Raw genomic sequence first — 19,451 nt, 5'->3', positions numbered from 1 at the left:
ATGCATACCAGCCTGTACTCTACAATTCCAAATAAATCAAATATAAAAGAATTAAATATCAAATAATACACATCAGCCAGTGCTCTGCAATCTAAAAAAATTAAAATTAAAATACACATCAATTAGTGCTACCGCTGCCAATCAAATTATAACTACATAAGTAAAACAAACATTATATTGTCATACACTAAAAGAGTGGGTTAAAACTTTACAAAAAGTGGGTTAAAGCTTTCCAAAATATGTATGCTCACTACAACAAAACTGACTTTTTACGGCACCACATCAACGATATACAATAAATGCACACCATATTTTCTCACTTTTACGACTTGCTTTTTTTGCACGTCGTAAATACTTTACCAACCACGGCTTGTCTATTGCGTAGGCCATGAATGGTAATAACGATGATTTTTTTACGACTTGCAATGCACGCCGTAAATAATAAAACTTTCAACGACGTACATATGGCGTGCCGTTAATACATCAATTATACATGACGCACATACGCCAGCCGTGGAAAGTGAATACTTTTCACGGCGCACACAACGCCCGCCATTAAAAGTACTGCCTTTTTACGACGTACACAACGCCTACCGTTAAAAGTGTTGCGACAACTGGCTTGACAGTGACATCCATCGCCATTTCCCTCATCATCTCTTTGCTCACTTCTATTTTCTAACTCGTCTCTTTGCGGCTTCGATAAGAAAAACGACGTTAACAACTCCACTTAACAGCGTCAGGCACAGGGAGAAAGATAAGGGAAGGTACACACTCATACTCTTCTTTTCTCTTCGCTGTTTTTTCTCTCTCTCTCTCTCTCTCTCACAGATTTGCGAATGAGATTGAGTCATGCCGAGTCGAGTTGCAGAGTTATTCTGATGAGTCGTCGCTCGGGTAGGAGACCGAGTCAAAGAGGAGTCAGACCTCGTTTGGGTCAGCAACAAAAACAAAGCACGGTAAGGTTGAGAGGAAGAAAGGAACTTCGTGGACAGAAGAAGAACACAGGTACATTTTCTGGGTTATTTAGATTCTTTTCTTAGCTACCGAACAGAGTGTTTTCTTGGGGGCCAAACAGATCAACTAGTTATGTACATGAGTTTCTTGATTGATTTTTTTTTTCCCTCTTTTGATTTTGTGTTTTATTAAGAATTACCCTAAATTGGATGATGACGAATATGTTGTTTGGCTTTGGGCCACCTCTGTGATGTATCCTAAACTTCTATACATGGTTGTTTCTCTCAATTGTAAGTCTCCTTTGCAACTTTTCAGATGTTCTCCTAGCATTTGTTCACATTTGTAGAACAAATGAGGTGTAAGTCAGTGATAAATGCAGTGGTCAGACTCTGTCATTTTTGGATTATAGGAAATGGCTGCTATAGATTATTTAGAAAACTGGATTCAGTCTGGGGTCTGTTAGTCCTATAGTGTGCCAAACTGAAAATTGTGATTGATTTCAAATTCTGATTTTGAACTATAGACCTGCTATTCCAATATGGTGTGATAAAATGTAAGGCATGTGCTAATAAGTTCTCAATATACTAAAAGTTGAGATTTAAAAACCCATTTTAAATCATTTTGCTTCCGTATTCCAAACTTTTTAAACATGAAGAGGAAATGAAAAAAGAAAGAACAGCAAGAGTAGGACATAGACAAACAGACAGTGTAAAATTAGCCAAAACTCATTATCTTATATGAACAAACTGTCCTGAAGAACGTGTGTGTGTACACCTATCAGGCTCTAACACAATTGTTGATGTAGAACACAATAACTAAAGGTACAAATTGGAGATTTTCACATGGGCATGCTTCAAACCTTACTACGTAATCAAATTTGGGTTGATTTTGAGTATTTATGTTTATTCTCAAGTTATTACATTTCTGGTCACTTTAAAATTGGCCTGTGATATAGTAAGTACACAGGCCATGTTCTTGGTCAACCAAATCATTTAATGCTCACATTTGGTATATAATGTGGGTCGAGGATTATGTTGCAGGTCAAGTTTTCCACTTTTGGGATCCTAATCTTAGTAGAAGTAGGAGTTTAGCAACCTAAACATAGCAACACTTATTCTTCAACTCAATAGAGTGGATTTTGATAATTAAAGATTGTGCTATTTTGTGATGCAACCCAACCTTGGAGAGTAATTCCTAAAGAATCAAAGTGGGATTCCCATAAGATCCTTCTCTTTCTCTTTCTTCTGTATTTAATTCTCTGCTATTAGATTCTGTTATTTCAATCACAAACCTACCTTAGTTTCTTTCTTTTGTTTCATTCCAAAGCCTATATTCCATGAGCTAATCCTTTCCTTACTAAATTTGGACTTTAAATCAACTCCAAAACCCAGAAGTACTTTTTTCCTAAAATTTCCACACAGCATTCTGAAATTCCTGCAATCTCTTATTTTCAAATAAAGCCAAACTCCACTCACTTATCCTCTAAACACTACATTATTTCTTCAACATTTTACAAACCCTATTCTTACAAGTTCATAGGTTAAACCACCATATAACTAACCATAGGCAGCATTATAAGTGTCATAGTGTTGTCCAACATCATCAGGCCTCACTTAGAAGAAACGGCAAACTGCATTACGTTCAAGTGCAACAAAAAAATAATAGTAGTATAAGATCATCCTAGGTTGGTCAATTTTTAACGCTAAGACCACCATTCCACATGATACCAACTAGTCTTTTCAGAAAAAGGGCCACCACAGTAGCTGACAACTGGGGTCCTCCAATATTGCCTTGGCATTGCTCTATAAACACAACTGGGCGCACCCCATCAGACAAAGACAACAAAAAATAAACCAAAAGGGGAAGCCTTGCTTATATGAAACTAAAACAATACAAAGTAATCAACATCGCTAGTATCCTATTTTTCACAAAAAGATATTAGAACAATTTATGTAGATATCGAAGGAAAGGAAGAACAACCTAAGGACATCGATCAATGCTAGCAGTACAGCTACAACAACCCTATAATGTTAGAAAAAATTGTGGAAAAAACACTAGAATTTATTAAATATTGCAGTGTTTACAAATGGTTGCAAACCCTGCCTAAAAATAAAAATAAGCACTCAAAAGAGTTTAAATAGACCCTTCTGTTAGCTACACAATGCACTACTTCCTTATTTTTTGCTACCAGATTACATTGACAGATAATAAAACACCTAAAAACTCTCAACCACTAGGTAACTAATCCTAAAGACTATCAACTACTAAGTCCACAATCACATATTTGTAGAACAATAATCAACAGGTGTCCCACAATCAGATCTGCTACAGCTGTCACTTTAGCCTACGTTTGAATTATGTTCTAACATATAATAGTAGAAGGAACAGATATTCACCATCGAGCAAAGAGCAATGGTTTCACATACCTGTTGATTAATGTGCGCATTACCCCAAGAACCCAAAGATGTTTGAACATTATCCAGAATTTTGTTCTTGGTCTCAAACATTAGGCCTGGGCCAAAGGTTTTTCCACCATCAGATAAGACAGAAGTAGGTCCTATTTGGAGGGACCTGTAAGAACAACATATCAGCATTAGGGATCCAACTGTATACAGACAGTACTTTTTGGGAGGGTCACAATTAGTATCTATTAAAAAGCACATACTTGGTATTGTGAGGCATTTTATCAGCCTGCACATCAAAATTCACAACAGGAGTACCAATTGGAACCAATAGTTGGGACACCATAGTGGCAAATCCTGTGGATGCTTCCATGTTCACTAAGGCCTGTCCCTCAAATACAACAAAATTTGAGCAAATGTTATTTGGTGCTTCACCACCTGAGGTTGCAGAAATTTTATTTGAGCCTGTTAACACCACAACATTTTGTGCAATAGATCGAGGTTTCTGTGTTGGTGTCCTATTGTTAGTGTTGTGTTGAGGGGTTGGTTTTTGTTGTTGGTATCCTATTGCTAGCTTCCTTTGTCTGCAGCTGCAGTGTGCTGGCATGCAACATGTGTTGTTTTTTTTGGAGTTTGCTGCTGCTGGTCTTTCTTAGGTTTAGCTGGAGCTGGTCTCAAGGGGCTGCTGCTGGTTGTGTGTAGCTGCTGTTTGGGCTGTCATGCTATTTTGTGGCTGTGGTTTTTTATTTTTTCCTAGTTGGGTTCTGCTTTCTCATGTGGGTTGTACATGGTGTCCTTGTTTGTAGATGAGTTACTTTCCTGTTTTAGTTTGTTAGTCATGTGGCTTTCTATGGTTCATGTTTAGGTTTTTTTTATGGTTGTTGCTATCTTTTCTTTTCTTTTTTATGGTTTTTTTTTTTTTTTTTTGTATTCTTTTGTCTTTTATATTATGACTTATTCACCAAAAAAAAAAAATATACATATTTGTCAAAATATTACATGTTTTACTATGTTATAGCCTAGTGGTTTACGTATCTATGGATTTTTCTTCTCATTTTCCTTTATGACTAAGTTTGATTTATGCAGGTTAAAGAAGCAGGTACTAGCGTCATTTGCCAAGTCAGCTAAAGATGTCTTCCGTGCTGTAGAACACTCTGTGAAGAGAGAATTTAATACTTCTTCTATTCAACTTGTTATAGAAGCCGCGTCTGGTTACAAAGACAAGTGAGTTTTTTTACAACTGATTCTAAAAATGGTTCCCCTTCATGTGTTCTTGTAAAGTTGTAAATGGTTGATATGAAAGAAAAAAATATGGTTGATATGGAAATTGAAGTAAAGAATGGATGGCAATGGCAAGAAGAAACCTAGCCAAGTTCACTACTTATGATTTCTAAAATATGGAAAACAATTCTTTGTTGTGGAATAAATCACACATGCACACAAACAATAGCAAGAAGAAACAATCACAAATAAGAAAAGACGGACACACAGATTTATGTGGTTCAGTACCAGTTCTACTATACTGAAAGAAAAAAAGAATACGGCGCGGCTGCTATGAAAACAACAATATATATGCTAGGATTTACATTAATAAATAATAGTAATACCCTTAATTGGATCTGTGATCGTGTGATGAAGTTTACAGTACTAATCAGGCTCCACAAACCCAACAATCTATACCTTTAAAACCCTCAGATTCTCATCAATATCATATGGTTTGAAGGGCAATCCATCAATAATAGCATGTTATTGCAAGCCTTAGACATGCAAGGGAATGGTTTTTGACAAAACAAGAGATATGCTATATATTCTTATATATATAATGTTTGTGTGTGCGGTCAAATGGCCATACTAAATTTATTACTATTATTATTTATATTTGTGCTATTGCATTAGATAAGAATTAAAATTTAGTTTCAGTGTGTTGTTTTTGGTTATGTTTGAAACAGAAACGAAACAGAAACAAATGGGATACATCGAACTTGATAAATAACACAGTACAAGCACGACATAATTCCAACTCCTAAATAAAATGAATGGAACTTGATGCTTACTTTGAATCACTATGCATGTTTGTGGATATGTGCCTATGTTGCCATGGATATTTGAGCATTTGTTTTATTTGTTCAGACATGCTTGAAAATTTTCAGGCTTTGGCTGTAATCTTATTTTATATTGTAGCGATCCCAGTTTTGCCACTTCGCTTAGTATGTCTGGGATTGAGCTACCCGGTCAGCTCGCGAGGGTCCAAGGGGTAGCGCCCCTTGGTGGGTCCTTGGGCAATGCCCTGGCGGGGTTGAAGGGCAGCGCCCCCGAAGTAAAAATGCAAAATGCATTAGAAGTTGCTTGTCCGCTCGAGCGGCCGTTTATGCACTCGAGCGGAGAATGTTTGGTTCCAAAAGTTTAACCTGTCTGCAAAAGTACTGGGAAAGTGTATTTGACGCTTGAACGGGGCTTTCCACGCTCGAGCGGACCATGTTATATCAGTTCGTGAATCTGATATTTCATATCACTTTTGTATATCTCTCTCTCTCTCTCTCTCTCTAAAAACCCTTTCCTCTCCATTCTCTCTACATTTCCCTACAACAAATTGGATCAAAACCTTGATTTCTTAAGATCCATTAGAGTTCTGCCATAGGTTCTTCATCAAAATTGGTTAACTTCTTGAGGGCTTCATTGTGTGCGGTGAAGATCGAGTTTCGACACCGTTAATTTTGGGGGTTTCATCTCATTTCTTCTTCAAAACTTGAGGTAGGGATTTTCTTAGAGTTATATATATATTTTTGCAAGATCTACATGATTTTCGAAATCATCTTTCGATAGCTTTGAAAATTGATTGTTGATTCGAGAAGTTGAGCGATTTTGAAAGTGGGTTTGTCTCTTATTCTTTTAAAATGATCTTATGGGTTTTGATCTTTGTTAATTGAAGAAAAGATGATTTTGAAAAGTTTTCTTTCAAAAGATTTGAGTTGTATAGTTTTGATGAGAAAACCTAGAATTTGGGGATTTTTTAAAAGAGACTGAAAATTCATAAATGATATTATTATATTTATTTTGTGTGTCAAAATAAATGGATGTTTGGAAAATTTTTTATTTATATTTATATAAATGATGAATTTTAAGGAATATGAGGATTGTTGTTCATTTTGAAAATTATTGTTCAAAATGTTGAAATAGTCTTGAAATAACTAATTGTTGAGGATACTTGAGAAGAGGGAATTGTGTTATTCCTTGGATGATGAATTGGAATAAAAATTTATATTCATCTTGTGAAATTGGCATATCAATTCATTTAATTACATTAAACTTTGAAAGTTGATTTGAAAACTTGCATTGAGAAAAGGATGTTGAGAAACAAGTTTTCATGGAATGATTTTGGGGTAAATACGTTGGTAAGTCTTGATAAGTGGTGTAAATAATATTGAATAAGTTGGACTGAGAGTCCGGGGTGAAAGACTGAAAATCCGCGCGGATAGGTGTTAAGCCTTCCGGTTAATACCGGTAAAAATGACAATTTGGTAATACTTGTATAGTCTACTTGCAGATACCGACCTAGGGATTACCAGAGTCATATTTACCGCCCTTGAAATAAATTGTTAAGTTTTGAACAATTGAAATTGCTAAGTTTTAAACAATTGAAATTGCATGATATCATTGAGCATGATGGTTTTCAAAAGATGAAAATGTGATTTATCTTCAAAAATGGCATAGCATGGCATGTGCATTTCATATCTTGAGACTTGTATAAAATGTATATACTTTGTTAAGAATTTCCTACTGGGGTTTATGCTCACCCTACGGGATTTTTGTGCAGGAAAAGATGTGGTGATTCCACCTAACTAGGGGCGTGGAAGTATGTGTGTTGGGAGTACAATGCTCTCATTTTGCCGTGACTCTGTGTGTAAGCCAAGGGTTGTGTTTGTGTGGGTTTGAATAACCGTTTTGTGTAACCAAGCTCAAGCTTTGGAAACTTGTAAACCCTTTGGGGTATTTATTTGTTTATTTACTTGTTGTTGGATTAATGTATTGTTGCATAAAGAACTATTGTATCATGTAATGTAAGCTTGGAGATTTATATTCGGTTTTCCTTGAAAGAGCCATGATTGTTGTATTATCATTTGGGCTAGAAATTTGGGGCGTTACATATATGATTTCTATCCCTTAACATGTAGCCATGCTTCTCTGGAAGAAAAGGCACTGGGATTATAAATGACGATTTTTTCAAAGACTTCAACATGGATGATATTGACTTGAGTTTGGAGAACTTGTTATTGGAATTGGTAACTTGTTTGAAGTGGGGATGCGCATGATGCTGATATTAAGACACACTGTGTATTTGCTTTTGAGGTTCTCCCTCTAATTCATTCTTTTATTGTAGTTCATCTCATGTTTTTCTTTTCTCTATTTTGGTTAACTTATTTAGTTTTATTTTTACTTACTGTTTGGTTTATTTTCATAAGTTGGTGTCAAAGTGTGGAGTTTTTTTTGGTAAAAAAGTGTGGAGTCTTTACTATACTTCAAATGGAATTTAGAAAATTTCTGTTACATTAATAATCTGATCTGCATTAATAATCTGACTGAGTCACTGCGAAATACATAGGGACGTTGGTTAATCCCAAATTCTAGATCACAAAGTGATTGAAATTTGTAATGATGGTGATGGCGTATTTTGGAAAATCTAACTTCTGTTGTAATAGTAGTTGAATGGGAATCTAAAATGCAGTATATTCCAATTTTTAATTTCTTTCACCATTTGGTGTCTTATATCCATATTAAGTGGATGAGAAATCTGTTTAGAGATAGAATTGTTACTTTAAAGAGTTGAGCCATGTACTCACTAAAAATAAAATAAAAAAATAGTCATGTGGCAGCTTTGTGAAGGGTTCACTGGGATTTGTTACCAATAACACGTAGAAAGCATTTTCTCATGAAAATGTGGTTAAGGATGCCATATCTGAAAATGTGGTTCCTAATAATTTTGTTGAACATGTGATGTGCAAATAAACATGACAGTAAATATTGAGAGAGAAATTGAGATATAGAAGAAACAAAAGAAGTAATAGAAGAGAAGAACCAGAGAAGAAGGGGCAGACAAGAAGTGGAGATGCATTAGAAGCAGAGAAGAAAAAATATAAAAAGTTCAGGTATAAGTTGGTTCCAGAATTTAGCTGATGAAATGTTGTTATCTTATATTATTCTTATAGTTCCTTATCTTATGTATTTGCTACTAAGTACTCAGGTAGAATTACATCACATTATCCCAAAAAGCGTCTAAAGCTACTAAAACTTTCCTAAATTTCTTCTATAATGAATTAAAAGTTTCTTTTTAAACTTGTAAATAATATAGACTCTAATTTGACTTGGACTCTTTATTTTGAAACTTACAATGGTAATGGATAAAACCTATATAAACCTAAACCTCATATATAGAGGTCCTTTAACATAATTATGCGAGTCCCAAGTAGGTGCGGCATTGAAGTAGATTAACTCTACCTTTTCCTCTTTTTAAATTTAATTTTCTCTTGAGCTTCTTATGGCCTGGATTTAGTAGCAAACTATGTTTTCCTGTACAAACTTAATGGTTTGTTGGAAGATTCCTACTCATTTTCCTCTAGAAACATTGCAACAAAAGAGGTAACTTCATTTGAGGTATGAAAAAAGAGGTTTTGCTTTATGTGGATTTTATTTGCATATACGTTGAGACTATTGAGATCTTGAATTTTTGCTAATTTTTCATTATGACATTGCTTTTATGGGGCTATTGAATTATCTTATTAATTTTGAAAATGTTTTGTTGATATTTTAAAATTTCTTGATCATGTCTTAATACCTCAAGAAATATTTTTGTCCCTGAGTCATTGGTTTTGTACTTATGTGAAGTTTCATTTGTCATGCAGACAAGAAATGCAACAAGGTTAGTTGCTCCAACTATTGCCGCGGGTTTCGGTGCCTTAACACATACATTGGGCACCCTCGTCCCTGTGATAGGAGCAAGTGGATTTGCTATAACTGCAACTACAACTGCTATAGGAACTGTTGTCGGTAGTTTTAGATAATCTCTTAATAGTTGTCAATATGTTTAGAAAGTTAGATAAGCATAGTTTTGGATGGTTTAAACTATTTGTATAGTTTAGAACTTAAGGATATAGTTTTCGAATGTTTGAAATGTATAGACAATTGTTGAATATTTATAATTTATGGATATAGTGTCTTTTTGATGTTTCAAACAATATTTTGGTAGTTGATAGATGTTTTGTGATGCTTGCTTGTAATATTTGTTAGATTGTACAAAATTGATCAAATCGAACCTGTTGAATTTATAAAATTAAAAAAAAAGGACATATTCTATGGCAGGCATAATAAGTCATTGTATTACACATTTTACAGAGCGCAATCTGCGTCGTTATTTGTCTCACCAATTAATGGCGTACAAAAATGGTCGTAGAAAAAGTAACAACAACGTACAAAATCTGCCATTTAATAGTTTTTAACGGCGTAGTATAGCATGTCATAGAAAAATTAACATTGATGCACAAAATCTACCGTTAAATAGTTTTTAACAGCGTACGAGGCATGTCGTTGAAAGTGAATGACTTTCCATGACTAGTCATAATATGATGTGCCACTGCACGTCGTAGAAGGGTTTTTACGGCGTGCATTGCGCGCCGTAAAAACCTTTTTTTTGTTGTAGTGGCTTTACAAAAGATGTGCCAATAACATGTCTTCAAACATGTGTTTGCCCAAACTTCCTCCTCATTACTTTCTAAAAAGTCTTTCCAAAAAGTCTTTCCAGATTGTTTTGCATGTTCCTTAACATGCAAAACAATCTAGTAATTTGTGGAAACAAAAAAAATATATATAGATTACTACATTTGTTGGAAATATACATATCAAAACACTTTTGCTTGTATTTTACCTTATTACATCCCCATCGAAGCAAGTTAGTCGTATTTCTCCTTTTAAGCTCCATAGATTTTTCGATCCAATCCTACAAAAATCCATATTTCCAATTATTATTAAATTAAAATTTTATCAAAAGTTATATAATCAATAGAAATAAATATACATGGTTACCTTTTGATAAAAGGTGATTTAATCTACATGGAACACTACACCAACACTTCAAGATAAATAATATTTGTAGTAAAATCCAAACTATCTTTAGGGAGGAAAATACCTATATGATCAAAGGATGTACATCTGGACAATGCCACATATAATTGCCTATGACTAAACATTGGTATGTGCAAATCAACCCCAACAAATTTCACAAATTGTCCTTGAGATTTATCAATGGTCAAGGCATATGCTAATCGGACTGGAAATTGACGTCTTGTCATTTGGAAAGGTATTTGTAGACGTCCCCGAACGCCCCGGGAGGAACGAGCTCCCGTTCCGTTCATATTGGGGTCACTACGGCTCAGGACTCTCAAATTTGTCACGGTTCTAAATCTGAACTAAAGAGTCCAAATCCGGCAAATCGTTTTGAGAAAACAGATTTTGAAAGAAGTGCCAAACATGGACTGCTTTGCCAGATACAGAGTCGCCACCTAAATATTTTATTTTTGAGAAATTTAGGAAACCCTTACTCGTTGCCTAAGGCCACGTGTCCGTCATCACCAAAGTTGCCTCGGCTCGGGAACTTGGGTACGATTGGGGAAGGTCACTTCGTGAGCACCCCCGCTCGCTTGATCAAAGATCGGCCTCTACTAACCATGATATCAAATTTTGAAAACATTGTGTGTTCTTATTCCGGTTTTTAGCCTAGATTACTATGTGATGCGAACAGCATACAAGTATAGACTGGATCGCCTGAATTGGAACAAAACATTTCCTGTTCGTTTTTGAAAGATGGTTTGCTACTCGCAAGTAGGCTTAAAATGCAGATTTTGCCACCCGCAGGTGGGCTTGGAAAAGATGGTTTTGCCACTATCTAGTGGGCTTAAAACTAACAGTTGATGATTTATTCCAATCCAAGTAACCCAACCTTCACCCACAGGCATTCAGGCAGTTATATCACATAAGCACATAGCCTCATGGTAAGCATGCTATTCATGGCAGCACTCACACGCATGCAAGGATGCTAAAGCATAAAACTCACCAGGTACTCCAAGCCAAAAAAAAAGAGACTACATTAGAAATCATGCATGATCCTAAGTATACAGAAATGCCTAATGCAACACATGCGAAAATGCAACTAAGATAGGCTCGGCTATTCTAAACATGGCATATGGAATGCTACGACTAACATGTATTCAACTTGGAATTGAAATACAAAATGCAGTTAGTATGATGCGCCGAGCCCGGTGCATGCAAAACAGATGAATGAATGCAAACATGCTATCATACTGTATGCTAATTGAAATATGCCCTAATCTAACCATCATAAGCAGGTAAATAAAAGGGAAGAAAGACGTGGGGTTGGAAGACATACAACACACACACGCACACTTATTACAGTTATGCCCTTGCGCAGAGGGTCCGAATAAATAATACAGTCCCGAATAAAAGAATATTACGGTCCAAATAATACAGTCCAAATAATATACAAATTCCTAATTAATTAACAAATTAACTAAGAAAACTGTAAAACTGGCATGCAAGCCAGGGACTGCCTTGCTCCTGATGAATGATACATGTCTGGGCTGCCTTGCGCGGAAATCCACTGGGATGCCCCAATTAGCCTCTGTTTACACCTTTTCTTGAAATGCGCACCAAACTCCAAAAAGTTACTGGTTCTTCATTTTGCTGCAACAGAGAGCAGGAAAGGGGCATGGCAATGTATTTTCACAGATATATGCATGCCTCGATCCTCGTGCCACCAATCACGCATATCGAGGCATGATGGCCGAGGAGTCGAATTGCACAATTTAATATGGGATGAATGCACATGAAAACACAACGAGACCTAACTCCATCATGGATGATCCGGAGTGTCGGTGACTGGGGAATTGAGATACATTCCGTCACTCGGAGTACGAAATGCACCTCGTTTCCCGTGCCCGGGCTAACTCCTATCCCGAACACGATGCAATATGCATGACATGTATGAAATGCGACTAAGATACAATCTTGACATACACAATGCTATGAAAATGAGATGCCTCGAAATGCGTGCACACGGGCATGCAAACCGAGAAAATGACAGAATGCGATCTAAGATACAACCTAGTATGCACTATGCTGTAAAAATGAGATGCCTCGAAATGCGTGCACACGGGCACGCAAACTGAGGCAATGGCATACGCAATGCAATATGGCTAAAATGGCATATAGAATGCAACATGGACTTATACTAACATGAGAGAGCCTCAGCCGCACTCACATAAGAGGCCGAGGGATAAAAATGAAGTGCCTCGAAATGCGTGCACACGGGTACGCAAATCGAGGCAATGGCATATGCAATGCAAATGACATGGAAAGTAATATGCGAACATGCTAATGGAGTTTCAGCACTGAAATGTGGGGGAAAACAGACCCGAAATGAGGCGAAAGTGCGCCCGATGCATGGAATAGTCCCGAAACACGAATTTTGGCACCCGAAATGGCTTATAGCTATACCAAACATGCACAATATGGACATGAAATGAATAGACAGTAGCAAGGCAGCCCCAAAATAAGCATTTTTCCAGTTCAAATCATGGCCAAACAGCAAACATAAATAGGGCAAATCTAGTATGCAAAAATGGCCATAAATATGAGATTATGAAGCAACTCATAGCTGATGACTCCAAACAGGTTAGGGCCCTTCAACAACATTGAAGAGGGGCCCAAAATATGCACATTTACAGAACTGTAAAAACCACAAAAACAAACAAAGATATGGCTAAGCTCTTATGCAAGAAAATGGGTCAAAAGATGGCCAAAGCACAAAGTATACTAAATATCCATCAAACAGCCAAAGGCCCTTAATGAAACATGAAGAATGAGCCAAAATAAGACTATTTTCAGTTTTGTAAAATGACCAAAAATGGAAGCATAATGGGCTGCCAAAGCATGCAAAAATGGGGACCAAAGAGGGGATATAACATGAAGTGGCACATGGAGGTCCCAAACACTGATGAGCCCTTCTTCAATGTTGAAGAAGGGCTCAAAATAAGACTATTTTTAGTTCTGTAAAACGACCAAAAATGGAAGCATAATGGGTTGCCAAAGCATGCAAAAATGGGGACCAAAGAGGGGATATAACATGAAGTGGCACATGGAGGTCCCAAACACTGATGAGCCCTTCTTCAATGTTGAAGAGGGGCTCAAAATAAGACTATTTTTAGTTCTGTAAAACGCCTAAAAATGGAAGCATAATGGGCTTCCAAAGCATGCAAGAAAATAGCATTCAAGGAAGATATTGAAGCAAGTGCAAGATGGGGGGCTCAAACAGGGTTGAGCCCTTAAGAAAAAGTGAAAAAGAGCTCAAAAGAAGGCCACTTTCAGTTATGGCCGGAGCTCAAAGCAAAAATCATATATGGCTAAGAAATGTTGCAAAAATAAGCTCAAAAAAAGGGGAAATGGTACTCACCCTTGAAGACAAGTCTTTTGTTGCTTCTTGGCTTTGAGAAGTGGTGCCTCTTAGCTACTGGAAAGCTTCCCAAGTTGCTGAAAATGGAGTGGTGGTGGTGGTGCATGGTGGTGATGAAGGAATGGGGTAGAACTTAGGAGTTTTTGAGAAAATGAGAGAGATAGAAGGAGATTTGGATGCATATGCTTGAAGCAATTTTTTCTAACCCCTAATACCAATGCTTGCAGCTGGTTATAAGGACCAAAAGGAAGGGGAGTATGGAAGGAAAGGGTGGGGGAAAAGGACCAAGGCTTTCCCCCACAAAATATCCCCCGAATACAGATGTTTCTGGGGAACAACAGCTATACAGCTGTAAAGTGCCAATTGCAAGGAACATGGCCGGCCACCTTTTGGAGTTGCAGGTGGCCGGCCGGCCACCCCCCCTAGCCGGCCGGCTAGGGGTCAAAAAGGTCAAGTTGTGTTAGTGGCCGGCCACCAAATAATGGTGTCCTCCCATGCCTCCTCATCACAACCCTGTGGTTCGAATTTGGAAACTGTAAAACAGAAAAGAGAATAGGCCATTTTTAGGAGGGGTTCAAAAGGGTCAAATGAAATTAGTGGCCGGCCACCAACTTTTAGGGTCCTCCCATGTGTGTACAACACAAATATGTGGTTTGGGGTTGAAGAAAGTGGCCCCAAGGTGTTCAACATTGGCTCGAAAGTGAGAAAAACGGGTGTCGGAGAGCGAAAATGGAATATAACTGGTTGCCAAGATAATTGCTGGCCTCCCACCCTCCAGTGACCTTCCTGGTGATGAAACAGAGGCACCTGCCAAAAATGAACGAAAACCGATGCGAAGCGAATGCTCGGGGGCCAAAACACGCAGTTCGGGGTCCCGAAAATGGACTGCTAAGCATCGAAAGTGGCGTTCGGCCACGAAGTGGGTTTCTCAGACCCCAGTGTCCCTTGAAAGGGAGTAAATAAGATGTATGCCAAAATTTAGAGCAAACGGAGATGGTTAAGCGGTCCTGAACCGAGGCACACGGCCAACGGTCCCGAAAAACCGGAAACCGGGCTCCGAAATGGGCAAAATGGCCTACGGCCACCAAATGTAGCCCACGGCCACTGAGAGATGATCTACAGGACCTCTCCCTCCCCTCAGGAAAAGAAACAAAGAGAACCGAGTCTGGTTCACAAACCGAGGCAAGGCAAAGAAGAGAGTTCGGAAGTTCAGAGGCAGGGCTCACGGCCGTGACTCTGAAACTTCTGAACGAGCGTGATATGCAACATCACCAAGCGCTCAATCGGTGACGTCTGAGTCTTAAGGTCGGTCAAAAATGGGGTGGCTACAGTATTTCTGAAGAAGATGGTGTCAAAGATATCCTTAGTATGAATGCCAAATTGCCAAAATTTTCTCCAGTTAAAACTTGAGTTTCAATTATGCAAGTGTCGCACCTAGTAACTATTAATCTTGTACCATTACATAGTCCATCTTTCGGTACAATATTTCTTAACAATATTATAAGACTACCCACTTTCAACTCTAACTTAAAAGTTGGTAGCCCAGAAGGATCCAATGAATTTACATATTCATTAGGATATCTATTTGTAATGGTGGGATCAATTTCATTATCTTCAGACATTTTATTTGCTACAAGATAAGTATATAATCTCTCTAGAAAGATATTCAACGCAGTAGTATTAATGTGACTGACATTATCGTTAAACGCAGATAGAATTGTGCGTTCAGTTAAAAATGTTGGGGTCATCGTCTCTATCATATTCAACTGTAGGTAAACTGTAGAGAGTAATTCATTCAAATCTTGACATTTGTATATTGTTGATGGAAGGTTGACGATTTCTTGAGGATTGTTCCCAATCTAAAAAAGTGAAATCAATAAAAAAAATTAAAATAAAAAATAAGAGTGTAAACACAATTTATTAATTTAAAATATTTTATATAATAAAGAAAAAAAAGTTAAAGTATTGTTACCTCTATCAAGAAATTTTCAAAATTAGTATTTTCATGGTCTCCATGATTCAAGCGCATATTCAAGTCCAAAGTTAAGATATGTATATCTATATAATAAAACCTGATTGTTTTTTTAAAATGTATCAAAATGTATCAAAGATACATTTGGTTTTAGTAGTCTAGATCAATCCTAAGTATATATCAATGGTTCAGATACATTTAGTTCCCACCCAAACACTCTCTGCTCTCTCTCTCTCTTCGACGTCTGCCCATAAGTTTAATTACCAAACACGTTCTCTTCAACTCCGTCTCTGCATGTTCTCTCTCGCATTCTCTCTTCAACTCCCTCTATGGTGGATCTCTCTCATCACCCATAATCTTCTTCAAGGTGTTGTAGTACAAAGAAATAGATGAGTGTTGCTATTTGCCGTCGCTCACCACTATCGCCGCTATTCATCATCACCGTCACCATTGATCAACATTAGTCTACTGCCATAGCAACTCCGCGACTGTCCACCACCATTAAAGAGGAAGATCAGCAAACAGCAAAAACCTAATTCGTTGCTCTCGACTCGCACTCACAAGGTAAGATTGAGAATTGTTTCAGTGTTTTTTGTTGGTCCTTTCTCTCTCTATTTTTGTTTTTGTGGCTATGTCTATTTTTGTGTTTTCCTTACTGCAATTCAAACCCCAAAATAGAGGTATTTCGCTATCTTCATTGGTTTTTCTTCAGTTCTTTAGTTCTTTATGGGTCATTGGGAATCCTGAGGCTTCAAGGTTAGGGCGAATTTCTGAATCCATACTATTTCCATTCTCCATACTGTTTCCGTTCTCTATACTATTATTATGGGTCATTTAGTTTTAATATTTTAGAGTTATTTTTTTAATCAATCTAATACATTTTATTTGAATTCCATTCTCCACAATTAATTAAACCCTTCTAAGCATTAAGAACTTTATTACAAAATTATGCCTGATTTTAGTTCTTCAGTTTTTTATGGGTCATTGAGAATCTCGAAACTTCAAGATCAGGACTGAGTAATTTTACAAAATTCTATATTTATATTTGAATTGGTTTGTCTATATGGTTGCAACATCTACTTGCAGTGTAGTATGGTTGTGGTGATAGTGTATGAAAATCATCATTGAGTGAATGAACTGGTTTGAGGAAGATGGTTGTGATTTCCAATTTTGTGTTGATTAATTTATTGTAAAAAAAAAAAAAATGTACCACTGAGTGTTTATGTTGGTTATTGATTTAGATTTTATTTTTTTTCCCCCTAATTCACAAAGGAATGTGAATTTGAGTTGATAAAAAATTGTAATTAACTTTGTAATCCTGAGCAAAGTGTCCACAATGACCTTAACTTGAACTATAGTGGAACCAACTAAAATTATGGAAAATCAAAACAAAACACCAGTTTTTACAGAAGAAGGGTGGGAAACCAGAGCTAGATTGATAATAAAAACAACAAAAAAGAATGTCTAGAGTCATCACTTAAAAGCCCATCCAAAAAATTCAAAACAAACTAAAGAAAAGGGAAAAAGAAACAAACAGAAACTGTTTGAATCATGAGGAGAGGGAAAAGGAAGGCAACAAAAAAGCATTGATGAAACTGCTTACCAAACCAATAGGTCCCAAAAGGCCAAAATCAAAGAAAAGTAAGAAAACCCAATTGAGGAAATACCCTCCAAAGACATTCCAAAGTCATAATGTCAAAAGTAGAGAATAACAAAATTACTCAAGTAAATGCAAGAGAGTCTAGCCCCAAAGGAAAACTTTGTTTTACCTTGCTTCCAACATGTTGAATATTAAGAAATACTAGTTTCCATAAAGTAAGCAAAAGATCATTGGTGGAATAGGTAGCATTAGACAAATGATAAGGAGTATCAAACGACACTAACTAAAATTAAAAAAAGCGCACCAACTAATAGGAGGGAAAAAAAAATCTAAATCAACAACCAACATAACCACTGGTTTGAGGAACATGGTTGTGGTTTCCAATTTTGTGTAGAACATTGGGGACTCTAGAGTTGGTTTTTTGATTTATTGTAAACAAAAAGGCACCATTGAGTGCTTATGTTGGTTGTTGATTTAGATTTTTTTTCCCCTATTAGTTGGTGCGCTTTTTTTATTTTTATTTTTATTTTTCTTAATTACATTAGTTAGTGTTGTTTGATACTCCTTATCATTTGTCTAATGCTAGCTATTCCACCAATGATCCCTTGCTTACTTTATGGAAACCAATATTTCTTAATATTCAACAGGTTAGAAGCAAGGTAAAACAAAGTTTTCCTTTGGGGCTAGACTCTCTTGAATAATTTTTTGGAATTGGATGTTCTTCATCATTTGTCTAATGCTAGCTATTCCACCAATGATCTCTTGCTTACTTTGTATCTTCAAGTGATTAACAGTTTTTATTGTGTTTTTACTCTTGCATTTACTTGAGGAATTTTGTTGTTCTCTACTTTTGACATCCTTCCTTTTGCAAATATTAGGCATGCTTTTATTATTTATGTTGAAACCCAAACTTCAATTATTCTATGTGTAACTTATTACTCTGTTAAGTTTGCACTCATGAGTGGAAAAAAGTCATGCTATTCTTTATACGTGTTGGTCAATCAGGAAGCATTGCAATTAAACATTTAATTCTCTAGATTGACCCTAATCTACATTACATTGGGGAGAGTATATTTTTTAATATGGATATTGAATAGTTTTTGGGAATTGGTTGCTCTTCATCATTTGTCTAATGCTAGCTATTCCACAAATGATCTCTTGCTTGCTTTGTATCTTCAAGTGAATAACAGTTTTAATTGTGTTTTTAAATTGGGGTTGTTTGTTCAAAACTTCCCTAATTCAAAACTAACCTCAATTCAAAACTTTCCCCTATCAAAACAGTAGGTATGGTTTAACCAATATGTTTTTTTAATTTGTTCCATTGTATTTTCAGTTGTATTTTCCATTGTTTGTTTGTTCAATTATATTTTTTCCATTGTTGATTATGAAATTAGGGCTGTTTATTCCATTGTTCTTAGGAATGTGCTATTGTATTTTCAATTGCTGCATTTGCTGCAGAAACTAACCCCAAACACATTGAAAACAGTAGGTATTGGATTGGTTTTAGTTTTAGCTTTAGTTTTTTTTTTCCCCAGTTTAAATTTTAAAACTTTCATCTCATAGGTTCATGGAGCTCCACTTATGTGAAATTGGCAATCCTAGAGCCTTCCACCACTACGGGTAAACTGTTTCCCATCCCTCTTGAATTATTCACAATGGTGAATAAAGTATTTTTTATTCACAATGGTGAATACAGTATCCCCATTCTCTTACTTTAGTTGCCTTCATTATTGCTTATAAAATGGTTTTGTTGAAGTCTGTTGCTTTTGATGAAACAAAATGGGCCGGTGAATGTATATATATGTATTGCTTTAGTTGCCTTCATGAAATAAATATTCATTATTGGCTGATGAAACAATTTTTGTTTTTCTTTATTTTTTTGGCAAAAATTTATGTTTGGACTTTATAACGAATTTTGATTTTAATTTCATCTCTACAAAATTGAAGTCTGTTGGGAAAGAGAATAGTTCAAATTTGGACAATTGTTGTGCTCCGATTTTAGTACTC

Source organism: Camellia sinensis, unplaced genomic scaffold (assembly GCF_055761805.1).
Source record: "Camellia sinensis isolate YWXY unplaced genomic scaffold, ASM5576180v1 Unanchor1, whole genome shotgun sequence".
Lineage (NCBI taxonomy): Eukaryota > Viridiplantae > Streptophyta > Magnoliopsida > Ericales > Theaceae > Camellia > Camellia sinensis.
The sequence above is the reverse complement of the archived record's forward strand: the minus strand, read 5'-3'. Positions refer to the sequence as shown.